This window comes from Lepidochelys kempii, chromosome 4, assembly GCF_965140285.1.
Source record: "Lepidochelys kempii isolate rLepKem1 chromosome 4, rLepKem1.hap1, whole genome shotgun sequence".
Lineage (NCBI taxonomy): Eukaryota > Metazoa > Chordata > Testudines > Cheloniidae > Lepidochelys > Lepidochelys kempii.
Genome location: NC_136383.1, coordinates 136,585,080 through 136,612,990, shown reverse-complemented (window position 1 = coordinate 136,612,990; position 27,911 = coordinate 136,585,080).

Here is a 27,911-nt window from a genome sequence, read left to right as displayed (position 1 = left end):
AAGTGCATGTAGTCAGCGGAGTGTGTCCACAGTACCGAGGCAACCGTCAACTTCCGGAGCGTTGCACTGTGGGTAGCTATCCCACAGTTCCCGCAGTCTCCGCCGCCCATCTGAATTCTGGGTAGAAATTCCAGTTCCTGATGGGACTGGACATTGTCGCGGGTGGTTCTGGGTACATGTCATCAGGCCCCTGTTCCCTCCCTCCCTCCCTCCGTGAAAGCAAGGGCAGATAATCGTTTTGTGCCTTTTTTCTTGAGTTACCTGTGCAGACGCCATACCACGGCAAGCATGGAGCCCGCTCAGCTAACCGTCACCCTATGTCTCCTGGGTGCTGGCAGACATGGTACTGCATTGCTACACAGCAGCAGTTTATTGCCTTTTGGCAGCAGACAGTGCAGTATGACGGGTAGCTGTCGTCGACGTAGTCCTGGGTGCTCTTTTAACCGGGCACCTGGGCAAACATGGGAGTGACTCAGTCAGGTCATTTCCCTTGTTTTGTCTCGTGGCGATTGAGTCCTACCGACAGTGCACTGTCTTTTAACCTGCAGCCAGCAGAAGATGATGGCTAGTCGTCATACTGTACCGTCTTCTGCCGAGCACCCAGGAGATGACGATGGCTAGCGGTCGTACTGCAGTCTGCTGCTAGCAAGATGTATAAAGATAGATGAAGTGGCTCAAAACAAGAAATAGACCAGATTTGTTTTGTATTCATTTTCTCCTCCATCCGTGAAATCAACGGACTGCTAAACCCAGTTTTGAGTTCTAGCCTTGAGGGGGCCATTCAGTTTCTCGCAAAGCCACCCCCTTTGTGGATTTTAATTCCCTGTAAGCCATGTTGTCAGTCGCCCCTCCCTCCGTCAGGGCAACAGCAGACAATCGTTCCGCGCCTTTTATCTGTGCAGACGCCATACCACGGCAAGCATGGAGCCTGCTCAGATCACTTTGGCAATTAGGAGCACATTAAACACCACACGCATTATCCAGCAGTATATGCAGCACCAGAACCTGGCAAAGCGATACCAGGTGAGTAGGCGATGTCAGCACGCTGATGAGAGTGATGAGGACATGGACAAAGACTTCTCTCAAAGCGGGGGCCCTGGCAATGTGGACATCATGGTGCTAATGGGGCAGGCTCATGTGGTGGAACGCCGATTCTGGGCCCGGGAAACAAGCACAGACTTGTGGGACCGCATAGTGTTGCAGGTCTGGGACGATTCCCAGTGGCGTAAGGGCACTTTCATGGAACTTTGTGACTTGCTTTCCCCTGCCCTGAGGTGCAAGAATACCAAGATGAGAGCAGCCCTCAAGTTGAGAAGCGAGTGGCAATAGCCCTGTGGAAGCTTGCAACACCACACAGCTACCTGTCAGTCAGGAATCAATTTGGAGTGGGCAAATCTACTGTGGGGGCGCCTGTGATGCAAGTAGCCCACACAAAGATCTGCTGATATCAAGGGTAGTGACCCTGGGAAATGTGCAGGTCACAGTGGATGGCTTTGCTGCAATGGGATTCCCTAACTGTGGTGAGGCCATAGACGGAACCCATATCCCTATCTTGGCACCAGAGCACCAAGCCAGTGAGTACATAAACCGCAAGGGGTACTTTTCAATAGTGCTGCAAGCACTGGTGGATCACAAGGGACATTTCACCAACATCAACGTGGGATGGCCGGGAAAGGTGCATGACGCTCGCATCTTCAGGAACTCTGGTCTGTTTCAAAAGCTGCAGGAAGGGACTTTATTCCCAGACCAGAAAATAACTGTTGGGGATGTTGAAATGCCTATAGTTATCCTTGGGGACCCAGCCTACCCCTTAATGCCATGGCTCATGAAGCCGTACACAGGCAGCCTGGACAGTAGTCAGGAGCTGTTCAACTACAGGCTGAGCAAGTGCAGAATGGTGGTAGAATGTGCATTTGGACGTTTAAACGCACGCTGGTGCAGTTTACTGACTCGCTTAGACCTCAGCGAAACCAATATTCCCACTGTTATTACTGCTTGCTGTGTGCTCCACAATATCTGTGAGAGTAAGGGGGAGACATTTATGGTGGGGTGGGAGGTTGAGGCAAATTGCCTGGCTGCTGGTTACGCACAGCCAGACACCAGGGCAGTTAGAAGAGTGCAGGAGGGCACGGTGCACATCTGAGAAACTTTGAAAACCAGTTTCATGACTGGCCAGTCATGAGTGTGAAAGTTCTGTTTGTTTCTCCTTGATGTAAACTCCCCGCCCCTTGGTTCACTCTACTTCCCTGTAAGCTAACCACCCTCCCCTCCTCCCTTCGATCACTGCTTGCAGAGGCAATAAAGTCATTGTCGCTTCACATTCATGCATTCTTTATTAATTCATCACACAAATAGGGGGATAACTACCAAGGTAGCCCAGGAAGGGTGGTGGAGGAGAGAAGCACCAGGAGGGGTGGTGGTGGAGGAGGGAAGGACAAGGCCACACAGCACTTTAAAAGTTTAAAACTTATTGAATGCCAGCCTTCTGTTGCTTGGGCAATCCTCTGGGGTGGAGTGGCTGGGTGGCCAGAGGCCCCCACTGTGTTCTTGGGCATCTAGGTGAGGAGGCTATGGAACTTGGGGAGGACGGCGGTTGGTTACGCAGGGGCTGTAGAGGCAGTCTGTGCTCCTGCTGCCTTTCCTGCAGCTCAACCATACGCTGGAGAATATTAGTTTGATCCTCCAGCAGCCTCAGCATTGAATCCTGTCTCCTCTCATCACTCTGCCACCACCTTTCAGCTTCAGCCCTCTCTTCAGCCCGCCACATCTCCTCCCGGCCATTTTGTGCTTTCCTGCACTCTGACATTGTCTGCCTCCACGCATTTGTCTGTGCTCTGTCAGTGTGGGAGGACAGCATAAGCGCAGAACATTTCATCGCAAGTGTGGGGTTTTTTTTTTTCACCTTCTCCTTCCCAGAGGCTAGCAAAGATTAGAAGATCCTTGAAACATATGCAGCTTGTGGAGAGGAAACAAAAGGGACAGTGGTATTTAAAAAGACACATTTTATAGAACAATGAGTACACTCTTTCACGGTAAACCTTGCTGTTAACATTACATACATAGCACATGTGCTTTCATTCCAAGGTCGCATTTTGCCTCCCCCCAGTGTGTGGCTAGCCCCTCCACCCTCTCCCCTCCCCGTGGTTAACAATGGGGAACGTTTCTGTTCAGTCACAGGCAAACAACCCAGCAGGAACGGGCACCTCTGCATGTCCCCTTAAGAAAAACACCCTATTTCAACCAGGTGATCATGAATGATATCACTCTCCTGAGGATAACACAGAGAGAGAAAGAATGGATGTAGTTTGAATGCCAGCAAAGATACACTGCAATGCTTTGTTCTACAATGATTCCCGAGTACGTGCTACTGGTCTGGAGTGGTAAAGTGTCCTACCCTGGTGGATGGAATAAGGCTGCCCTCCCCAGAAACCTTTTGCAAAGGCTTTGGGAGTATATCCAGGAGAGCCGCGAATGCCAGGGCAAATTAATCATTAAACATGCTTGATTTTAAACTATGTATAGTATTTTAAAAGGTACGCTCACCAGAGGTCCCTTCTCTGCCTGGCGGGTCCAGGAGGCAGCCTTGGGTAGGTTCAGGGGGTACTGGCTCCAGGTCCAGGGTGAGAAACCGTTCCTGGCTGTCGGGAAAACCAGTTTCTCCGCTTGCTTGCTGTGAGCTATCTACAACCTCACCATCTTCCTCATCCCCCAAACCTGCTTCTATGTTGCCTCCATCTCCATTGAAGGAGTCAAACAACACTGGGGTAGTGGTGGCTGAACCCCCTAAAATGGCATGCAGCTCATCATAGAAGCGGCATGTTTCGGGCTCTGACCCTGAGCGGCCGTTCGCCTCTCTGGTTTTCTGGTAGGCTTGCCTCAGCTCCTTAAGTTTCAGGCGGCACTGCTTCGGGTCCCTATTATGGCCTCTGTCCTTCATGCCCTGGGAGATTTTGACAAAGGTTTTGGCATTTAGAAAACTGGAATGTAGTTCTGATAGCACGGATTCCTCTCCCCAAACAGCGATCAGATCCCGTACCTCCCGTTCAGTCCATGCTGGAGCTCTTTTGCGATTCTGGGACTCCGTCGTGGTCACCTCTGCTGATGAGCTCTGCATGGTCACCTGCAGCTTGCCATGCTGGCCAAACAGGAAATTGAAATTCAAAAGTTCGTGGGCCTTTTCCTGTCTACCTGGCCAGTGCATCTGAGTTGAGAGTGCTGTCCAGAGCGGTCACAATGGAGCACTCTGGGATAGTTCCTGGAGGCCAATATCATCTAATTGCGTCCACAGTACCCAAATTCGACCCAGCAAGGCTGATTTCAGCGCTAATCCCCTTGTCGGGGGTAGAGTAAGGAAATCGATTTTAAGAGACCTTTAAGTCGGGGAAAAAAAGGGCTTCGTCGTGTGGACGGGTGCAGGGTTAAATCGATTTAATGCTGCTAAATTCGACCTCAACTCCTAGTGTAGACCAGGGCTAAGTCTGCAGCTGAGCTGAGTGAGGACGGTTGTGGTATTGTGGCTAAGCCACTAGATTGGGTCTTGGGTTCTGGGTTAAATTCCAGGCCATCCTTCCCAGGCCAGCTGTCCATTGCCTTACCCTGGGCATAGTCCTTGCCACCAGTCCAAAGTGGGAGTCAACCATCCCCATTCTGGTCTGGCAGTGCTTTGCACTGGGGTCACTGATTACACCAGGGGCAGAGCAGTGGAATAGCTGGTCCCCGGGGTGACCTGAACAAGTCTTCCTTTGTCTGTCTGGCTGTTTTAGATCGGAAGATCTGCAGAGCAGGCACTGTGTATGGACACCACTTAGTGCAATTGGGCCTACAGTCTGCTCGAGCACTTATACTACAGCGAGCAGGGTTAATGTCTATGGGTGCTACTGTAAAACAAATTATAATAAGAATGAGGAGGCCCACAAAGGTGTTTTGAATGCAGGTATTCCAGGGTGAAAGTCTAGGGTGCTTAGCCCACTGGGTCAGAGCAGTCCCTCCTCTGCTGGAAACCTCAGCTGTGCATAGCACCATTGTCCCCTGCCCCCTGGAACAAGAACTAGTCAACCCAGAGCTGTTTGTATTCCACAAGCAGCTATTTGCACTCTGCCATCGGACTGTCTTGACTTCATCGCAGTTGAGGGCTTATTGAAAATCCCTCGTCACCAAGAAAGCCAGACTGAGCAACAGCAGCTGGGGGTTCGTTCTGGGCACCCACTTCGTATTGATCATTGAAATCCTCAGACTGGCGAAGGGCAGGGGGATTGTGTCTGAATCTCGGTTTCAGGGGCAAGTTCTGTGTTTCTTGGCATGTGGCCGTCTGGGAGAGTTACATTGGCTTTTCTTCTCCAGCGCCCTGGGTACCAAGCATTGCACTCCTATGGAGCAGATTGCTGGAAATCTCTGTGCAGACAGATTAGAGGACATTCCTTCATGCTGAAATCTCTCCTGCCTCTTAACTTTGCAACATACTGCAAAGATCAGAGGACAGGCGCCGTCGGGTGCCGACCGTACAGGAGAGAAGTCTCTAAAAAGGAGTTACAAAAGCTTGTGATGAGGAACTGAACACCTGTTTATAACATGAATACACCAAATCCTTGGCTGAGAAGCAGTTTGGATTGCTACACACAACACACCGGAGACAGACCCACAAACCCAAGGGAATTAAAAATTAAGCCACCTAACACTGCAAACTCTGATTGTCCACCCACAAGCACACACCTTCCTATTACCACGCTGTTGTAAACCGCAGACCACACACCGCAACCTTAACTCTGCCTCGGTCAATCCACCCTTCTCTACACCCACCTTTGCCAGACTGCCCCCTTTCAACGCTGTTAGCTGAGGATGCTTGATGTTGTGGCACTGTAGAACCTCAGAGTTACGAACACCTCGGGAATGGTGGTTGTTCGTAACTCTGAAATGTTTGTAACTCTGAACAAGATGCTTTGGTGGTTCTTTGAAAAGTTTACAACTGAACATTGACTTAGTACAGCTTTGAAACCTTACTGTGTAGAAGAAAAATTCTGCTTTTCACCATCTTAATTTAAATGAAACAAGCACAGAAACAGTTTCCTTATCTTGTCAAAAAAATGTTTACCCCCCCCCCCCACTTCTTTTTTTAGTGGCTTACATTTAACACAGTACTGTACTGCATTTGCTTTTTCCTTTTTTTTTTTCCTTTTTTTTTTTTTTTCTTTTTGACCGCTGCTGCTGCCTGATTCCGTACGTCCGGCTCCAAATGAGGGGTGTGGTTGACTGGTCAGTTCGTAACTCTGGTGTTCGTGACTCTGAGGTTCTACTGTATATTATCCAGAGATGCCATCCTTAGGGGGCAGAGTTAATGCAATTGTGTATCAGCGATCAGACTCATTTTAATCGGTTCTAATCGGTGGGAGTGGGTTGCCAAACTATTCCATTGGCATCATGCATGCTGTCATAAATATAAAGGGAAGGGTAAACCCCTTTGAAATCCCTCCTGGCCAGGGGAAAGCTCCTCTCACCTGTAAAGGGTTAAGAAGCTAAAGGTAACCTCGCTGGCACCTGACCAAAATGACCAATGAGGAGACAAGATACTTTCAAAAGCTGGGAGGAGGGAGAGAAACAAAGGGTCTGTGTCTGTCTTATGCTGGTCTTTACCGGGGATAGACCAGGAATGGAGTCTTAGAACTTTTAGTAAGTAATCTAGCTAGGTATGTGTTAGATTATGATTTCTTTAAATGGCTGAGAAAAGAATTGTGCTGAATAGAATAACTATTTCTGTCTGTGTATCTTTTTTGTAACTTAAGGTTTTGCCTAGAGGGGTTCTCTATGTTTTTGAATCTAATTACCCTGTAAGATATCTACCATCCTGATTTTACAGGGGGGATTTCTTTATTTCTATTTACTTCTATTTTTTATTAAAAGTCTTCTTGTAAAACACTGAATGCTTTTTCATTGTTCTCAGATCCAAGGGTTTGGGTCTGTGGTCACCTATGCAAATTGGTGAGGCTTTTTATCCAACATTTCCCAGGAAAGGGGGGGGTGCAAGTGTTGGGAGGATTGTTCATTGTTCTTAAGATCCAAGGGTCTGGGTCTGTAGTCACCTAGGCAAATTGGTGAGGCTTTTTACCAAACCTTGTCCAGGAAGTGGGGTGCAAGGTTTTGGGAAGTATTTTGGGGGGAAGGACGCGTCCAAACAGCTCTTCCCCAGTAACCAGTATTAGTTTGGTGGTGGTAGCGGCCAGTCCAAGGATAACGGGTGTAATATTTTGTACCTTGGGGAAGTTTTGACCTAAGCTGGTAAAGATAAGCTTAGGAGGTTTTTCATGCAGGTCCCCACATCTGTACCCTAGAGTTCAGAGTGGGGGAGGAACCGTGACATGGTGGCATAGTGGTGGGATTAACCTGAAATCATTTTGAGATCCAGTTGAGATTTTTTGAACTAGAAATACAGATTTTAAAAAGCAATTTTTTTTTCCTTTGGAAAGAAAGTCCAGAAAGCAGTTGAAACTGAAAGCAGATTGTTTGTTTTTTCTCTGCTTTGTGGCCAAGCAGAGACAAAAGGGGATTATCTTGTGAATTGCAGGTTTTCTTTGCCTGGAGGCAGGGTACTTAACTCCTGCAGGGAACTTCACAGTCTTCCAACCCAGAGGTTTTTTTTTTCTTTTCTTCCTAAAAGTAAATAGGGGGGGTGTGTTCTACCCATTTGCTGGAGACAAAAGTGGCAGGGTTTTTTTTTTTTTTTAGGATTTTGATTTTTTTGTTTTACAAGGAGCACAGGTTTGAAAAGGAATTTTTTTTTTCTTTGGGCTGGGTAAGCAGGTTTCCAAGTAGTTGGAGGTTTTTTGCTTTAATTTGGGCCCAGAGCAGAGACAAGGGAATTGTCTTTTTCTGTAGGCTGACAGTCACTATCAGAGAATAGGTATTCTATTCCAGCACAGCAAAATTTTACAGCCACGTTTTGTTTGTTTATTTCTAAACCTCGGGCGTAAAGTTAGTTAAAAACAGAGAGGTTAGAATGACCAAATCCTCAGCTCGACTACAGCTGGAATTAGCCAAATTTCAGGCTGAGGAAAAACAAAGGGAACATGAAAGACAGACAGAACTCATGCGGCTGGAGAAGGAGGTACAGGAGGCTGCCCACAAGAGGGAAATGGAGGCAAGGAAGCATGTGGAGGAGGAGAAGGAAAAAGAGAGGAAGCATGTGGAGGAGATGGAGAGGATAAAGGCCCAGCAGAATATACCAACAAACCCTAGCAATCCTTCTCCAGGTACCACTTCCCATCCCAGAAAGTTCCCCACCTACAAGGCAGGTGATGATACTGAGGCCTTCTTAGAAAACTTCGAAAGGGCCTGCCTTGGGTACAACATCTCTACTGACCAATACATGGTAGAGCGGAGGCCGCAGCTCAGTGGACCCTTAGCTGAGGTGGCAGCTGAAATGCCTAAAGAACACATGAACAAGTATGAACTGTTTAAATCCAAGGCGAGAGTCAGAATGGGGATAACACCCGAGCAGTCTCGTCGGAGGTTCCGAGCCCTAAGGTGGAAACCAGACATGTCATTTACCCGACATGCCTACCACATTGTGAAACATTGGGATGCCTGGATATCAGGAGCAAGTGTTGAATCTCCAGTAAATTTGCCCTTCCTAATGCAAATGGAACAATTCTTAGAGGGTGTTCCTGAGGAAATAGAAAGATACATCCTATATGGGAAACCCAAAACTGTAATTGAGGCAGGAGAGATTGGAGCCAGATGGGTGGAGGTGGCAGAGAAGAAGAAAACTGGTCGCAGTTGGAGCGGAGACCAGAAGAGACAACCCCAGACCACACCCTATTGCCGGGGGCCGCCCAAAGCCCCACCTACCTCCCAAAGAACCCTCCAGACCCCTTATCGTCCCACCACCCCGTTCTCCAGCAACCCTCGTCGCCCCAGTGACCCGTCAGCTGGACGATGTTTTAAATGTAACGAGCTGGGGCATGTAAAGGCCAACTGCCCCAAGAACCCCAACAGATTACAGTTCATTGCACCGGAATCACACCAGAGGTCCACAGACCCAGATACCTCCCAGATACCCTTGGAGCGGAGGGAAACTGTGAGTGTGGGCGGGAAGAAGGTCACCGCGTGGAGGGACACCGGAGCACAAGTGTCAGCTATCCATGCTTCCTTAGTGGACCCCAATTTAATCAACCCAGAGATCCAAGTGACGATTCAACCCTTCAAGTCCAACTCTTTCAATTTGCCTACAGCCAAGTTGCCTGTCCAGTACAAGGGCTGGTCAGGAATGTGGACTTTTGCAGTCTATGATGATTATCCCATCCCCATGCTGTTGGGGGAAGACTTGGCCAATCATGTGAAGCAGGCCAAGAGGGTGGGAATGGTCACCCACAGCCAGGCTAAACAAGCCGTGAGGCCTAGCTCTGTTTTGGAAACTTCTATCAGGACCCCATCAGAGGTGATGGACCCGGACCCCAGGCCAATGTCTGCAACAGCAGTAGTGGATCCAGTCCCAGAGACCCAGACGGAACCAGTCCCAGAACCGGAACCAGCCAAACAACCAACACCAGACCCCGTGCCAGCACTGAATCCAGTACTTGCAACCTCAACACCAGAGGGCCCCACTGAACCTGAACTGGCAGCAGCTGATAACCCTACACAAGAGGCTCAGCCGGAGCCTGAATCCCAACATAGTGCACCAGCGGAGAGCGGTTCACAGTCAACAGAAACAGCTCCATCCCCTATATCGCTTCCAGAGGGACCAAGCCTATGTCCCCAATCCAATGAGGAACTGATGTCTCCAGCATCAAGGGAACAGTTCCAGACCGAACAGGAAGCAGATGAAAGCCTCCAGAGAGCTTGGACGGCGGCACGGAGCAACCCACCGCCTCTCAGTTCTTCTAATCGATCCAGGTTTGTTGTAGAAAGAGGACTTTTATACAAGGAAACTCTTTCTGGGGGACACCAGGAAGACTGGCATCCTCAGAGACAGTTGGTAGTTCCAACTAAATACCGGGCCAAGCTCTTGAGCTTAGCCCATGATCACCCTAGTGGCCATGCTGCGGTGAACAGGACCAAAGACCATTTGGGGGGGTCATTCCACTGGGAGGGAATGGGCAAGGATGTTTCTACCTATGTCCAGTCTTGTGAGGTGTGCCAAAGAGTGGGAAAACCCCAAGACCAGGTCAAAGCCCCTCTCCAGCCACTCCCCATCATTGAAGTTCCATTTCAGCGAGTAGCTGTGGACATTCTGGGTCCTTTTCCGAAAAAGACACCCAGAGGAAAGCAGTACATACTGACTTTCATGGATTTTGCCACCCGATGGCCGGAAGCAGTAGCTCTAAACAACATCAGGGCTAAAAGTGTGTGCCAGGCACTAGCAGACATTTTTGCCAGGGTAGGTTGGCCCTCCAACATCCTCACAGATGCAGGGACTAATTTCCTGGCAGGAACTATGAAAAACCTTTGGGAAGCTCATGGGGTAAATCACTTGGTTACCACTCCTTACCATCATCAAACAAATGGCATGGTGGAGAAGTTTAATGGAACTTTGGGGGCCATGATACGTAAATTCGTAAATGAGCACTCCAATGATTGGGACCTAGTGTTGCAGCAGTTGCTCTTTGCCTACAGAGCTGTACCACATCCCAGTTTAGGGTTTTCCCCATTTGAACTTGTATATGGCCGTGAGGTTAAGGGGCCATTGCAGTTGGTGAAGCAGCAATGGGAGGGATTTACACCTTCTCCAGGAACTAATATTCTGGACTTTGTAACCAACCTACAAAACACCCTCCGAACCTCTTTAGCCCTTGCTAGAGAAAACTTACAGGATGCTCAAAAAGAGCAAAAAGCCTGGTATGATAAACATGCCAGAGAGCGTTCCTTCAAAGTAGGAGACTGGGTCATGGTCTTAAGGGCGCTCCAGGCCCATAAAATGGAAGCATCGTGGGAAGGGCCATTCACGGTCCAGGAGCGCCTGGGAGCTGTTAATTATCTCATAGCATTCCCCACCTCCAACCGGAAGCCTAAGGTGTACCATATTAATTCTCTAAAGCCCTTTTATTCCAGAGAATTAAAGGTTTGTCAGTTTACAGCCCAGGGAGGAGACGACGCTGAGTGGCCCAAAGGTGTCTACTACGAAGGGAAATGTGGTGGTGGTGTGGAAGAGGTGAACCTCTCCATGATCCTTGGGCGTATGCAGCGACAGCAGATCCAGGAGCTGTGCACTAGCTACGCACCAACGTTCTCAGCCACCCCAGGACTGACTGAACGGGCATACCACTCCATTGACACAGGTAATGCTCACCCAATTAGGGTCCAACCTTACCGGGTGTCTCCTCAAGCTAAAACTGCTATAGAACGGGAGATCCAGGATATGTTACAGATGGGTGTAATCCGCCCCTCTGAAAGTGCATGGGCATCTCCAGTGGTTCTAGTTCCCAAACCAGATGGGGAAATACGTTTTTGCGTGGACTACCATAAGCTAAATGCTGTAACTCGCCCAGACAACTATCCAATGCCACGCACAGATGAACTATTAGAGAAACTGGGACGGGCCCAGTTCATCTCTACCTTGGACTTAACCAAGGGGTGCTGGCAGGTACCGCTAGATGAATCTGCCAAGGAAAGGTCAGCCTTCATCACACATCTCGGGCTGTATGAATTTAATGTACTCCCTTTCGGGCTGCGAAATGCACCCGCCACTTTCCAAAGACTTGTAGATGGTCTCCTAGCAGGATTAGGAGAATATGCAGTCGCCTACCTTGACGACGTGGCCATATTTTCGGATTCCTGGGCAGACCACCTGGAACATCTACAAAAAGTCCTTGAGCGCATAAGGGAGGCAGGACTAACTGTTAAGGCTAAGAAGTGTCAAATAGGCCTAAACAGAGTGACTTACCTTGGACACCAGGTGGGTCAAGGAACTATCAGCCCCCTACAGGCCAAAGTGGATGCTATCCAAAAGTGGCCTGTCCCAAAGTCAAAGAAACAGGTTCAATCCTTCTTAGGCTTGGCTGGTTATTACAGACGATTTGTACCGCACTACAGCCAAATCGCTGCCCCACTGACAGACCTAACCAAAAAGAAACAGCCAAATGCTGTTCAGTGGACCGGAAAGTGTCAGAAGGCCTTTAACAAGCTTAAAGCGACACTCATGTCTGACCCTGTACTAAGGGCCCCAGACTTTGACAAACCGTTCCTAGTAACCACAGATGCGTCCGAGCGTGGTGTGGGAGCAGTTTCAATGCAGAAAGGACCTGATCAAGAATTCCACCCTGTAGTGTTTCTCAGCAAAAAACTGTCTGAGAGGGAAAGCAACTGGTCAGTCACTGAAAAAGAATGTTACGCCATTGTCTACGCTCTGGAAAAGCTACGCCCATATGTTTGGGGACGGCGTTTCCACCTGCAAACCGACCATGCTGCACTGAAGTGGCTTCACACCGTCAAGGAAACTAACAAAAAACTTCTTCGGTGGAGTTTAGCTCTCCAAGATTTTGATTTCGACATCCAACACATCTCAGGAGCTTCTAACAAAGTGGCTGATGCACTCTCCCGTGAAAGTTTCCCAGAATCAACTGGTTAAAATCGTCCTTGGGATGTGGAAAATATTGTTAGTCTTTATGTACTTGGTAGTATATTTAGAGATGCATGTGTCTTATTAACTCTGTTTTTCCTAGAGCTCCAGGAAGAAATCCCAGCCAGTGTTTCACCCTAGCTGAGATTTGGGGGGCGTGTCATAAATATAAAGGGAAGGGTAAACCCCTTTGAAATCCCTCCTGGCCAGGGGAAAGCTCCTCTCACCTGTAAAGGGTTAAGAAGCTAAAGGTAACCTCGCTGGCACCTGACCAAAATGACCAATGAGGAGACAAGATACTTTCAAAAGCTGGGAGGAGGGAGAGAAACAAAGGGTCTGTGTCTGTCTTATGCTGGTCTTTACCGGGGATAGACCAGGAATGGAGTCTTAGAACTTTTAGTAAGTAATCTAGCTAGGTATGTGTTAGATTGATTTCTTTAAATGGCTGAGAAAAGAATTGTGCTGAATAGAATAACTATTTCTGTCTGTGTATCTTTTTTGTAACTTAAGGTTTTGCCTAGAGGGGTTCTCTATGTTTTTGAATCTAATTACCCTGTAAGATATCTACCATCCTGATTTTACAGGGGGGATTTCTTTATTTCTATTTACTTCTATTTTTTATTAAAAGTCTTCTTGTAAAACACTGAATGCTTTTTCATTGTTCTCAGATCCAAGGGTCTGGGTCTGTAGTCACCTAGGCAAATTGGTGAGGCTTTTTACCAAACCTTGTCCAGGAAGTGGGGTGCAAGGTTTTGGGAAGTATTTTGGGGGGAAGGACGCGTCCAAACAGCTCTTCCCCAGTAACCAGTATTAGTTTGGTGGTGGTAGCGGCCAGTCCAAGGATAACGGGTGTAATATTTTGTACCTTGGGGAAGTTTTGACCTAAGCTGGTAAAGATAAGCTTAGGAGGTTTTTCATGCAGGTCCCCACATCTGTACCCTAGAGTTCAGAGTGGGGGAGGAACCGTGACACGTGCTTTTATATCCGTGAATCTTGGGGATTGATAGGACTCCTTAACAAACCACCGCAACTAACTTCCCTGGACACATCCTGCCATAGGCTTAAATCTCAGACACACTGGTTGCCTCTGGCACCTTGTTTTGCTCACTGTTTACTAATGGAATAATCAAGACCAGACAGAGCCTTTGTGACTCTTGCTCAGACTCACTGCCCCATTGTGCAGTTTTCTCTGTCCCTTGCTTCCGACTGCATTTGGTGCCATTTTTCAACAGCCCCTGTAAACGTTGTGCCTGCCATCTCTTCCTGAAAGCATGGAACCTGCACAGCTCACCAGTCTTGTGATGAGAGTTATGAACACAACACGGCTGATTCTGCAGTATTTCATGAGCTGCAAATCCGAACAGAATCCGTGCTGCCTGCCCTGTTGTGTGCCATTGTGACGGGACGGATCGGCCCCGCACTGGTACCTAGCAGAGGAAGCCCCGCCCTGAGGCTCTGCTGGGCATGCCCCAACTGGAAGTCAGGTATAAAAGCCTGCAGAGCTGCTCAGTCAGGGCTGGCTGCCAAGGAGGAAGGATGCTCGGCAGAGGCTCTAGCCCAGGAGCCGCTACAGCCCTTACCTACGAGAGCTGAAGAACCAACATCAGGCCTCTGGTCCAAGTTTCTATCAGAAGCCCAGGGAGTGTCGGGTGCTGAGGAGCCTGGAGATCTTGGAGCTGAAGAGCCAGAAACCCGGACCAGAGGCTTGCAGCTATCGGAACCCCAGGGAGTGTCTGGTGCTGGGGAACCTGGAGACCCTGATGCCATATGGACCACTGCTGCTGGAGAACTGGTAGGAAGTGACCCAGGGAAGGTAAGGAAGTGGTACCTTCCATCATTATGAGGTCAGCGTGTTTTAGTAAGATTCCATGCTAACCCTGTGGCAGACTGCTCTGCCACTGGCAGGGCCCTGGGTCAGGGCCAGGTGGAGTTAGGTGGGCCCGGGCTCCCGAACCAGAGGCCACTGCCCACTTGCGATGGCCCCAGTTTCCTGACCCCTGTTTTGCCTCCAAAAGCGGCAGCATGGACTCCAGCCGCTAGGCTACGCTATCCCACTAGGGGAAGGGAAATTAGATGGATGCCGGCCATTGGGCTGCACTGCCCTAAGGGCACACTGCATGGACTCCAGCCGCTAGGCCACATTAACCCACTTGGGGAGAGGCAGTATACAGACCCTGGCCATTCAGCCACACTGTGCTGACTACTGCCTGGGGGGCATAAAAACAGACGTAGGCATAGAGAGGTGGGGTTACCACTCGCCCCTGCCCCCCCCCCCGACTCAAGGGGTTTATGAGATACAAAACCCGCCGCAACCATGGAAAGAAAACATTCAAGATAGATGGCATTTATGGAGCAGCTGCACATGGTGGACTGTTGCTATTGGGCCTGGGCAACAAGCACTGAGTGGTGGGATCGGACTGTGATGCAGGGCTGGGATGATCAGTAGTGGCTGAAGAACTGTCAGATGCATAAAGCCACCTTCCTCGAACTGTGTGCGGAGCTTCCCCAGCACTGCGGAGCAAGGACACTAAAATGAGAGCAGCCCGAGCAGTGGAAAAGCGTTGAGGTGGATTCTCCATCACTGGAAATCTTTAAATCAAGATTAGATGGTTTTCTAAAAGATCTGCTCTAGTTCCGAGGTTACAGAGGACATCGGGCTAGATGATCACAAGTGTTCCTTCTGGCCTTCAAATCTATGAATCTGTGAACATGGGATTTGGGGAGGAAAAGCTAATAAGGAATCAAGTCAATTTTAAGCTGCTGCAGATGATACAGCAGAGCAGAGTGAATCACCTTCATCAAAACAGAGCTGCTTTATGACAAAGAAAACTGAACAATAAGCATCCACATCAATCCACCCCATTTATTAGGCAGGGAACTCAGACTGTCAATATTCACGTCACACACCCATCAAAAAGTCCTTGGCAGATTTCATCCCCATTTGGAGATTTTCTGCATTTCATAGTCAAGTGCAGCCATATAGCTGGGTATCGCTATTGGATAACAACACTGACTTCATGGGGTGGTATTTTTTGGAAGATGACAACAGTATCATAGAGTCATAGGGTTAGAAGCCACCACAATGGTCATCTAGTCTAACCCCCTGCCAAGATGTAGGATTTGTTGTGTCTAAACCATCCAAGACAGGTGGCACCAGCCTCCTTTTGAAAACCTCCAATGAAGGAGCTTCTGCAACCCCCCTAGACATCTGTTCCATTGTCCTACTGTTCTGACAGTCAGGAATTTTGTCCTGAGATTTAATCTGTGTCTGCTGTGCTGTAGTTTGACCCCATTGCCTCTTGTCCTGCCCTCTGTGGCAAGAGAGAACAGCTTTTCTCCAGCTTGCTTATGGCAGCCTTTCCCATATGTGAAGACTGCCATAATGTCCCCCCTCAATCTCCTCTTTTTTCCAAACTAAACATATCTGGTTCCTTCAGCCTTTGCTCATATGGCTTGCATTTCATCCCTTTGATCATCTTCGTCCCTCACCTCTGGATCCTTTCCAGTTTCTCCACATCCTTTCTATACACTGGTGACCAAAACTGGACACCGTTCTCCAGCCGAGACCTAACCAGCTCTGAGTAGAGCATTACTATCACCTCCCGTGACTTACATGCTATGCCTCGGTTAATGCAACCCAAAATTGCATTTGCCTTTTTTTTTTTTTTTGGCAACAGCGTCGCATTGCTGACTCACACCGAGGTTGTGATCCATCACAATCCCTGGATCCTTCTCAGCAGTGCTGCTGCCGTGCCAGTTATCCCCCTGTCATAAATGTAAAGGGAAGGGTAAACACCTTTAAAATCCCTCCTGGCCAGAAGAAAAACCCTTTCACCTGTAAAGGATTAAGAAGCTAGGATAACCTCTCTGGCACCTGACCAAACTAACCAATGAGGAGACAAGATACTTTCAAAAGCTGGAGGGAGGGAGAAACAAAGTCTCTCTGTCTGTGTGTGATGCATTTGCCGGGAACAGAACAGGAATGGAGTCTTAGAACTTAAAGTAATCTAGCTAGATACGAGTTAGATTCTGTTTGTTTAAATGGCTGAGAAAATAAGCTGTGCTGAATGGAATGGATATTCCTGTTTTTGTGTCTTTTTGTAACTTAAGGTTTTGCCTAGAGGGATTCTCTGTTTTGAATCTGATTACCCTGTAAGGTATTTACCATCCTGATTTTACAGAGGTGAGTCTTTTTCTTCTATTAAAATTCTTCTTCTAAGAACCTGATTGCTTTTTCATTGTTCTTAAGATCCAAGGATTTGGGTCTGTGTTCACCTATGCAAATTGGTGAGGATTGTTATCAAGCCTTCCCCAGGAAAGGGGGTGTAGGGTTTGGGGAGGATTTTGGGTGGGAAAGACCTTTCCAAGCGGGCTCTTTCCCGGTTATATATCTGTTAGATGCTTGGTGGTGGCATCAATATAGTCCAAGGGAAAAAGGAAAATAGTTTGTACCTTGGGGAAGTTTTAACCTAAGCTGGTAAAAATAAGTTTAGGAGGTTTTCATGCAGGTCCCCACATCTGTACCCTAGAGTTCAGAGTGGGGAAGGAACCTTGATACCCCCATTCTGTATTTATGCGTTTGGTTTTTCTTCCTTAAGTGCAGCACCATACATGTAGTAAGGCTGGATTTATTGGGGGTCCCAGTGGCCTTCCCTGGCATGGGCAAGGATGGCAATTGGTCTTTGGTGAACACAGCGCTCGTGAGAGGTGCCCGACTGACATCCTTGGAGACTGCTGTCCTCTCTTTAGCCGTGGTACATGCACAGCAAAGGCAATGACAGGGCAAGCTTCTGCCAACATAGAATCATAGAATATCAGGGTTGGAAGAGACCTCAGGAGGTCATCTAGTCCAACCCCCTGCTCAAAGCAGGACCAATCCCCAATTAAATTATCCCAGCCAGGGCTTTGTCAAGCCTGACCTTAAAAACTTCTAAGGAAGGAGATTCCACTACCTCCCTAGGTAACGCATTCCAGTGTTTCACCACCCTCCTAGTGAAAAAGTTTTTCCTAATATCCAACCTAAACCTCCCCCACTGCAACATGTCTCAGCCCTGACTCTGTGGGACCACTCGCAGTGGTGGAGAGAGCAATTCACTTGCTGAGGCCATTCACTCCTTGGCTTCTCTGCTGAGACTGCTAGCAAGGGTGTTGGTATTCCTTCCAGTCCTGGCGCAGGTTTTGCTCCACCAATGGCTGGACTGAGGTCAAACACACCTCACACAGGGCACTGAAGAGTTCCTGGACTGCAATGACTTCCAGGTGCTACCGACTTTTCTCTTTTTTGTCCAGGTTATTGCCAAGGCCTAGGTACTTTGTTATTGAATCTGACCCAGAAGCATTGCAATGAGAGCCCCATCCTGCCCTGTGCCCAAAGGGTGGTAGGTAATTCTAAGCTGCCACGGGGGAGCAAAGTAGTGTGTGCATGCTTGACTGGCCAGGAGATGGCAGGGACGGAGGAGAGGAGGCACCTGCCTTAGGACAATTTGCAGCAAGGGAGATAATCAAAACGACTAGTATTTATATAGGACTTTGTCCATGATGGGCCAATACCAAAGCACTCCATGTATGTAAATAACTGTGGTTATCCCTGTTTTACAGACAAGGAAACTGAGGCACAGAGAGATAAAGTGACGTGCCTGAGGTGACCCTCACACAGTAGCTCTGAGGAGAATGGGTTGTGTTTGCCAGACTCACCCCCGGTGCCTTGTCTGGGGCGGCTGGGGGAGGAAAGGATGTTTGGGATCCAGCACTAAGTCCACGATTTCTGGCCTGGAGACTGAGAGCGGGTCAGAAGATGCCGATTCAACAGAACTGAAACCTTCTGTGGGGGTGCATCAGTGGGAACCAGGCAGGCGGCCCATCTCACTCTCCAGGATTCCCGTCTCCTCTGCAGCCTGTCTGGCACCTCCCCTGGCTGGTGACCCCCCCCCGCACCCCCCCTGCAATTTCACGCAGTTCGCCTGCTCCGCTCTCCAGGTTGGCTGCCTCCCCACCATCGCTGTCTCCCCATTGCACCAGCTGGCTGAGATCTGACACCTGCTCACTTCTGAGTGCTCGATTCTGCCCCCCAGTGGTGTTCTTTTAATGTGGTTTTTGTGGGGCACACTAATAAGAATAGCTGTGGGGAGTGCCATGGCAGGGGCGGGGTAAGAGGAGAGTCTCCACCAGGAGTGGAAGAGGAGATGCAGGGCAGACAAGGGAGGGAGCGCGGGCGATGCCAGCATCTTGCCTGAGGCGTCCAAGAAGAACTGAGCCCCTCTGGCACTGCCAGCTGCACTTGGGTCAAGCAGGGTGAGAAGAGAGCCATCTACGGTCAGAGGAAAAGGACTGGCCACGCGCTCCCCAGAGGCTTGACCCTCCTACGGAAACAGGCCTGCGGGTTTGGGCTGGCACAGATCAGTCCCTGCCTTGTCTAGCGCTTAGTGAGGGAGTGAGCACAGCGTTTAGCCATGGAGCAGGGACCACAGAAGGGAAGCGCTGGCAACAGGCCTGCGTGAGACACTGCTGGATCTGGAGGAGCTGGAAGTGGGGCAAAGCTGTCCGGTTGCGTGTCGATCCAGGCAGCATGAGCCACTTGGGCTAGAGGCAGCAAGAGGCCGTCCTAGTGCATCGACCTTCACAAGGGAGAACTGCAGAAAGAGCAGGGGGTTGCTGGAGAAACTGCTAGGGATGGAGAGAAGTGTGACCCGGAATGGGTGCTGTGAGTCTGGTTCTGGGATCCTGAAGAAACAACTTGGGGATGTCTGGTGCACACATCCATCCCTGTGCTGGAAATTATTGGAGCGACTTTTTATCTGAGGAATCCTAAAGAAAAGTATCTCAGGTTCTTCCTTATGTACAGTGACTTAAAATACCACAGCTGCTGTATTGCACGTGTCCATCGCCATGCTGGTCTGGGTGGTTCTGTGTCCAAGCTGCCCCCACCCCCATCTGCTCCCTCAGCCCACAGGTCTAGGCTGCATTTAGCAGCAACATGTGCTCTCCCCTAAGCTGTGTGGCCTGCAGTCCAGACTCCTGTCTCTACTGGGGCAGGGCTGAGCTCCCATCCTGGTGGAGCATTCGCTTCCTGCAGCGGCAAGGCATCATGGCAGCAGGGGTGAGATTTCCTCCCACTCCTGGAACCATCAGGGGTGTCTTAAAAGCTGGGTGAAGTCTGGTAACTCAGCCTGGATGAGAATCCAGGCATTTTATCTCCGAGAGGGATGGGAGAGGATGCAGAGTGTCAGGAGGTGGGGGCAGGAACCACATCTCCTCATTTGCTATTAGTAAGTAGACCCCCCCCCATTGACCTGGCAGAAGTTTGCTGGGACATTTACAAATGGGGGGATCCTTAGAAGGGGGAGAGAAGCTGTATGAATGTCAGAGGTGAGTGTGATGAGGTTGTTTAGTAACCTTTGGGAAACGAGGTGGTGGATCTCTTAGCCCAGTTCTTAAAGGGCAAATCTTCACATTATGAAAACCGCCATCACTACTGGCAACAATGGTTGCTCTGCTGAGATGCCACCGAGCACAGAATGGTGTCAGCAGTGGGATCGTGCTTTGGCTTGTAGGAAGGTGTAACTCCTTGCCAGGGCTGAGACATGTTGGCCAGAGAGAGGTAATGGTGATAAAGAGGGAAGCTCCCACTGTCACAGTATGTGCTGTCCTTGGGCTTTGGGTCAGCAGAAGAGTCCAGGCTCCCGGGCTGTCCAGCCAGAGCACTGAATTCTAAACAGAAAACATTGCCCCTCTAAGAGCCCGATCCAAATCCCACTGAAGTGAATAGAAAGGCTCATGGCCTTCAGTCTCGGTGAAGTACTCACTATGCATTATATTATACCCTTTGTAGGGTCACTGTGCTACGCCCACTATCGGGTACTTACTATACATGACCCTGTATCTTCTAGAAGGTACTTACCAGCACATTATAATCGTCCTCTATAGGACTGCTGTCCTTTGCACTATGCAATACCCTCTGTAAGGTACGTACTAGGCCCACTCAGTTTCCTCGGTCTGTGGGACTACTCATGTGCTTAGGTATTTTGTTGGATCGGGGCTTAGTTCTGTGCAATACATTTTCTTTCCCCAGACTTTATAGGGCTGTTTTCTGCAGAGACGGTAACGCTGATCCTGACGGGGACAAGGAGGCACTCATGAGTGCGCAGTCTAGAGATACCCTTGATCGACTACAACGTTAATTTGCCCAGCAGGGTCTGCCCAAGGCACAACCAGCGAGCTCTGCTGATCAAGTGAGGTTGCATTTCAGCTTCAAGAGGCATGTCACTTTCCCCCCTGCAGACCACCCTGTCATCCATTCTCTGCTAGGAGATATCAGGTTTGGTAGCCATGTGCTTCGTTAGCAGACTATCCACACGATTGCTTTATTCCCTCCTCTTCAGCAGCAGTTTCATTAGGTTAATCCAAGTGTCAATAAATGCAGCTGCTCGCAGGTGTTTGTAAGTAGGTATTTTTAACCGCTGGAGTACCAGGACCCATGGCCAGGTGCAAGCATTCCTTGCTGCACAGCCTGAAGATTTTGGAAAGCATAGGGTATGTGTCTCATGCAGGAAAATGATTACTGCACCAATGGCCAACTAAATTGGTGGAAAGACCTCCACTGGCTTTGATGGGAGCAGGATTGGGTCCCAGGGAAGGCTTGTTATGGTGCAAGTCCCTAGATGATGCAGTTACACATTGTCTTGTTCTTTTTCTCAGCGGGTGAGCAAGCTTTCTCTTTGAAGAAAGGTTGTATTGTTGTTGGTTTGGTTCTCCACGGCTCAGTGCAGGGGGAGCTGTTGCCAAAAAGAGGGGGAAGGTTTGCTCTCTGCTAGAGTCTGTTCTTGGTGCAGAGCATTGGGGCAGGGCTGAAATTCATAGGAGAAGGGATTGCCCTGCACGCTGTTTGACACCCCAGTCCCAGAGCAGAGGTGATGTGTGTAAATACAGCAAGTTACTCAGACTATACCCACGCTCAACATCACAGATGTCTCAAGGACACAGTATTTTCATAAGAACGGCCATACTGGGCCAGACCAATGGTCCCTCTAGCCCAGTATCCTGTCTTCTGGCAATGACCAGTGCCAGATGCTTCCCCTGTCATCTGGTCCCAGCTTCTGGCAGTTGTAGATTTAGGGATACCCGGAGCATGGGGTTGTGTCCCAGACCATCTTGACTAATAGCCATTGATGGACCTAGCCTACATGAATTTATCTAATTCCTTTTTGAACCCAGTTATAGTTTTGGCCTTCACAACATCCGCTGGCAACAGGTTCCCCTGGCAGCGAGTTTCACAGCTTGACTGTGCATTGTGTGATGAAGTACTTCCTCATGTTCGTTTTAAACCTGCTGCCTATTCATTTCATTGGGTGATCCCTGGTTATGTGAAGGGGTAAATTATCACTTCTTTATTCGTGTTCTCCACACTGTTCCTGATTTATTGACCTCTGCCATATCCCCCCTCATTAGTCATCTCTTTTCTAAGGTGGACAGTACCAATCTTTTTAATCTCTCTTTGTATGGAAGCTGCTCTATGCCCTAACCATTTTTGTTGCCCTTCTCTGTATCTTTCTAATTCTAACATATCTTTTCTGAGAGAGGGTGACCAGAATGGCACACAGTATTCAGGGTATGGGCATACCAGGGATTTATATCGAGGCAATATGATATTTTCTGTCTTATTATCTATCCCTTTCCTAATGGCATTGAGCAGATGTTTTCCCATTGAGCAGATGTTTTCAGAGAACCATCCATGATGACTCCAAAATCTTTCCTGAGTGATAACAGCTAATTTAGACCCCATCATTTTATATGTGTAGTTGGGTTAATGTTTTCCAATGTGCATTACTTTGCATTTATCAACATTGAATTTCATCTGCCATTTTGTTCCCCAGTCATCCAGTTTTGTGAGATCCCTTTGTAGCTCTTCGCAGTCTGCTTTGAACTTAACTGTCTTGGGTGGTTTTGTATCATCTGCAAATTTTGCCACCTCACTGTTCACCCCCTTTTCCAGATCATTTATGAATATGTTGAACAGCACTGGTCCCAATACAGATCCTTGCTGGACCTAGGCTATTTACCTCTCTCCATTCTAAAAACTAATCACTTATTCCTACCCTTTGTTTCCTATCTTTTAACCAATTACTGATCCATGAGAGAACTTTTTCCCTTTATCCCATGACAGCTTACTTTGCTTAGGAGCCTTTGGTGAGGGACCTTGTCCAAGGCATTCTGGAAGTCCAAATACACTATGTCAGCTGGATTACTCTTGTTCACATGCTTATTGACACCCATGAAGAATTCCAATAGATTGCTGGGGCATGATTTCCCTTTAGAAAAGCCATGCTGACTCTTCCCAACAAATCATGTTCATCTACGTGTCTGACAATTCTAGTGTTTAGTATAATTTCAATCCATTTGCCTGGTAGTGAAGTTAGGCTTGACAGCCTGTAATTGTTGGGATCGCCTCTGGAGCCTTTTTTAAAAATCGGCATTACCTTAGCTACCCTCCAGGCATACGGTACAGAGGTTGATTTAAGCGATAGGTTAAATATCACAGTTAGTGGTACTGCAATTTCACGTGAGTTCCTTCAGAACTCTTAAGTGAATACCATCTGGTCCTGGTGATTGATTTCTGTTTAATTTATAAATTTGTTCCCAAACCTCCTGTACTGGTACCTCACTCTGGGACTTACCAAAGTTTATGCTCCTTTCTATTTTCCTCAGTGGGATTTGACTTCCAGGTTTTAAAGGATGCCTTTTTGCCTCTAACCACCTGTTTTTACTGTGTTGTTTAGTCATAGTGACGTTTTTCTAGTCTTCTTTGGTTGGTTGTTTGATTTGGGATATACATTTAGTTTGAACCTCTATTCTGGAAACTATTTAAAATAGTTTCCATGCAGTTTGGAGGCATTTCACTCCTGCGACTATTCCTTTTAATTTCCATTTAAGTAGCTTCCTCATCTTTGTGTAGTTCCCTTTTTTGAAGTTAAATGCTGCTCTGATGGATTTCTTTGGTGTCTCCCCCCCTATAAGAATGTTAAATTTAATTACTTTATGGTCACTGTTAGCAAGCAATTCAGCTATATTCACCTCTTAGACCAGATCCTGTGCGCCCCTTAGGACTAAATCAAGTATTGTCTCTCCCCTTGTGGGTTCCAGGACTAGCTGCTCCAAGAAGTAGACATTAACGCTATCCAGAAATTTTATCTCTACACCTTGTCCTGAGGTGTCATGTACCCAGTTAATAGGGAAGTAGTTGAAATCCCCCATTATTATGAGGTTTTCTGTTTTTGGTGCCCCTCTAATCTCCCTGAGCATTTCACAATTATTGCCACCATCCTGATCAGGCAGTCGGAAGTATATTTCTACTCTTACAGGTATGTAAGTAAAGACAGGCCTGAACCACACCTTTGGATTCAGGTCCTCTGGTGCCCAGGAGGTGTGCATACAACTCCAAGTACCTTCAATAGGACTTGGATGCATGCATCTCCCAGGAAGATTGAATCCCCGCACAACTTTAGGGAAGTTCCGATGCAAACTCTGCAGTCTGTGCCTGTCTCCCGATGTCCCTGGTACATTGTGAGGCTCAGTTCATTAATGCATGTAAAGCACCTTTGAACTCCACAGATGAAGGGAGCTATCGACCTGCAAAGGAGGATTGATACTGTTGCCATGACAGTTTGTTGCAGGAATGAAATACTTCACCGGGTGGACAATGGATGACTCACTGCATTACAGTGCATGAAGGGGCACCAGTCAAACAGGCCAATCACAGCCCCAGCTGATCTCTTCTTATGCTTTCACAGCTGTAGGCGGTGCTATTTTGACTGTGCAGCTTGGAATAACAGCTCAGCAGACCACAGGGGTTGGGATCACCCCTCTCCCCGCACCACCTCTCTTGCCTTTTAGGCCACAAATGGAGGAGAGTAAATTATGATAAATAGCGATCGGCCCTCTGAGATTTGCAGCGACCATGAAGCTAAACAGAAGGCAGAGACTATTCAAATATGCAACATCTGGACCTAGCTGCGAGGGAAAAGAAGCCACCTGTCTCCGCCAAAGTAGGATGCTCTGAAATGCTGCAGTAGCGTTGAATTTGAATTGGGAAGCAACAGAGATCTGAGGTCTGCCTAGAGTGAGTCGGCGTTCAGAGAACAGCCTGTGAAAGGGGCTAAAAGCTATTTGGAAACACCAGCCTGCCCTTTGTGCCCCGGCTCTCCGAGCTCTCCCAGAGAACTTTCCAGAGAGCTGAACTTAAAGCACTGCTGACTTGGGATCCGGCAGTGGTTGGAGGGCCGTACTGTGGCCCCAGGCTATGCCTCCACCTCCCTCCGAAGTCTGGGCAGTGCAGAATCCAGACCTGGATCAAAATTCTGCACCTCGGGTCCATCTCTACTAATTATAACAATGTGACCAGTCCAAAGGCAGCTCCCTGGGCTTGGCTGCTTGTGGTCTTGTGTTTAAGACACTTGATGGGGCTCAGGAGTGCTGAGTTCCAGTCTTGGCTCTGCTAAAGACTTTCAGCACATGGTCGGGGGCAAGTCACTTGGGCCCAATCCTCAAAGGTATGTCCACTTGAGCCTGATCCGTGTATTTTGGCTCCTAACTCCCACTGGTTTCAGTTGGAGGAAGGAGCGGAAATGCCTTTGAGGATGTGGGCCTTAATATCTGTCTGGTACTCCAGCTGTGAAATGCAGGGATGATGATGATGATGATGATAATAATAATACCTAGCTCTTATCAGCGGCATCTCAAAGTGCTTTGCAAAGGAAGTCTCATTACTCCCGTTTTGTGGCTGAGGCACAGAGAGGTGAAGAGAACTCTTCAAGAGCAGGCCAGTAGCAAAGCTAGGACTAGAACCCAGGACTCCCGATTGCTAGTTTAGCATGTAGCCCCTGGGCTACGCTAACACAGAGCACTTCTACCTCAGAGGAGTTTTGTGAGGCTCAATTCTTGCCATGTGTCTCTCGAGGCTGGTCCTTGTGAAAGTCATTGTTGGTCAGCGGCTTCAAGTCAGAAATCCTGCGGTCTGTTCCCACCTCTGTCACACTTCGTCTCTGTTTGCCTCTTCCCCTCCCCACCCCCGCGCCCATTTTGTCTGCTTAAATGACAGTCTCTTGTCTCCGAACGTGTGTCAGCACGGTGCTTAAGGCAACAGGGCCCGGTGTGGCTGGCGGCCCCTCGGCTAGTGCACTGCAGATAACACGGCCCCTGTTTCTGAAGTGACTAGGCACCTGGCAGGAATTCATGACTTCATCCTCTACCCCCTGTTTCGCTGCCAAAACAGCAGCCAGCTCTCAATCCCCTCTCCAGGGCAAGCAGCCCAAGGGTGGCGCTGCTGTGAGGCTGGTTGCTCTAACTTGTGTACGGATGCGAGGGGATGTGCAGCTGAGCTCACCCCTCCAGGAGCAAGGTGGGTATCCGCTCCACAGAGCCAAATTGGGCCTCCAGGTGGCGGCAGAACCTGGTGCTGCAATGGCACAGGCCAGCCAGACAGGGAGCCCATGCCCTGCTTGGCATCACTTCTAACAAATTATAGAGACTTGGTGCAAGGGTTATCAATAGTTTCTGTATTTAGCTAACTATTTCTCTCATCGGCTACTGTCAGCCATTAGATCCTAGGCTTCAGAGCCCTGTTAGAGTGTCCCCAAACTACCTACCTAGCCATGCACCCTCTTACAGTGCTAAAGTCATCCCCAGGGCTTTCATTAAGAATGGCCAAGCAGATGGATTTTACTGTAATGTCCTTAACACATTGAGTCAGGGACTTAATTTTGTCTCTGCTTTTCCCCACCCCACATGCTCAAGACTTTAAAGAGAATCTTTGGAATGGGTTACCTAGGGAGGTGGTAGAATCTCCATCCTTAGAGGTTTTTAAGGGCCGGCTTGACAAAGCCCTGGCTGGGATGATTTAGTTGGGGTTAGTTCTGCTTTGAGCAGGGGGTTGGACTAGATGACCTCCCGAGGTCCCTTCCAACCCTGATTATTCTATGATTCTATGGAAAACGAAGGCCCTGGCCCTGGCCTTGTGGTTGCTGAAGATCACTTGTCACGAGAATAGGGGCATGACCCCTGGTCTCCTGAGGAAATTCCACTTGGGTGAAGTTCACCATGGGTGTGTGATGGGGTGCATCCCCCATCCTAGCGCTGAAAGGGTTAAGGTGGGCCTGAGAGGCCATTTAACCCACCTGGTGGGTGGACTAGGCTTAATTAAAGATGAAGCTCCCCACTGGGAAAGGAGCTGGGTGATGACTATGGGGAAAGAAAGTCTGGAACAGAAGGGAGACACCCTACAGTTGCCGTCGGGGACTCGCACGTCATGCTCTCAGCAGGATCCAGGAGGAAGCCCATGTGGGCGGTTGGCTCTGGGATCCATGGCTGAGCAGAGAAGTCTGGGGTGAAGCAGGCTCTGGCAGTGAGGAGCCCTGATAACATGGCAGGATCTGGACTTCCAGGGAGAGAAAGCGAGCTCTGGGAGACATTCCCCCAGGGAAGGCAAACATTAGAGGGACGGAAAGGGTAAGTCTGAGGGGGGCAGAACTGCATTATTTTTAGCTTGGGATTTTGTAGCGTTCTAACACAATGGATGTTTTTGCAAGAAAAATTCCATTTTCATCAACATTTGTTTAACTTTCTGTCAAAAAAACCCAAAACATACTCTTTTTTTTTTTACACCCTCCAGCAAAGGTTCAGGGTGGGCTCCTTGAGAAAAAAACTGACATTTTACCAAAAGGGGGGAAAAAAATCTGATGGAAACAAACCCTTTGTTTTCCGGGCTTTTCAGATCTACTCCGCCTCTAGTTAGACATCACTTCAGTCCCACGTACGCCCTAGCGTGTTTTACACATACACGCCAATTTGTTTTGGAACCCATTATGAAACACCTGGACCTTTTACATTGATATTTCCCAAAGGAAAGAGAGCCGGAAAAACACTCTTAGGTCATTGAGACCTTCTTCCTGTCAGCGAAGGAGTATTCCTGGTTGTCTATCGACTTGTGTTTTGTTCAGTCTGGTTTTAAATGTGCAAAGTGCTGGGGCTTCGACCCTCGGGAGACTGTCTCTCACACCCCCCCCCACAGAGTTCAGAGGTGTGTTTTGTCAAACCCTTCTATCTGATTTGCACTGCACCCAGGTTTTCATCGAGTTGTACGTTTTTAAGGGACCACTGTGCTGATTTCGTCTGACCTCTTGTGTAGCGCAGGCTGCAGAATTTCCCTGAATTAACTCCTGTTTCAGCTAGAGCAGATCTTTCAGAAAAACTTCCCATTTTGATGTAACAATTGGCAGGGGTGGAGAATCCGTGGCAAGTTGTTTCAGTGGGTTATTGGGGAAACCAGTTCTCCTTAACATGCTTTAATCTCCGGAGAGGCAAGGCTAAGGCTAGCTCT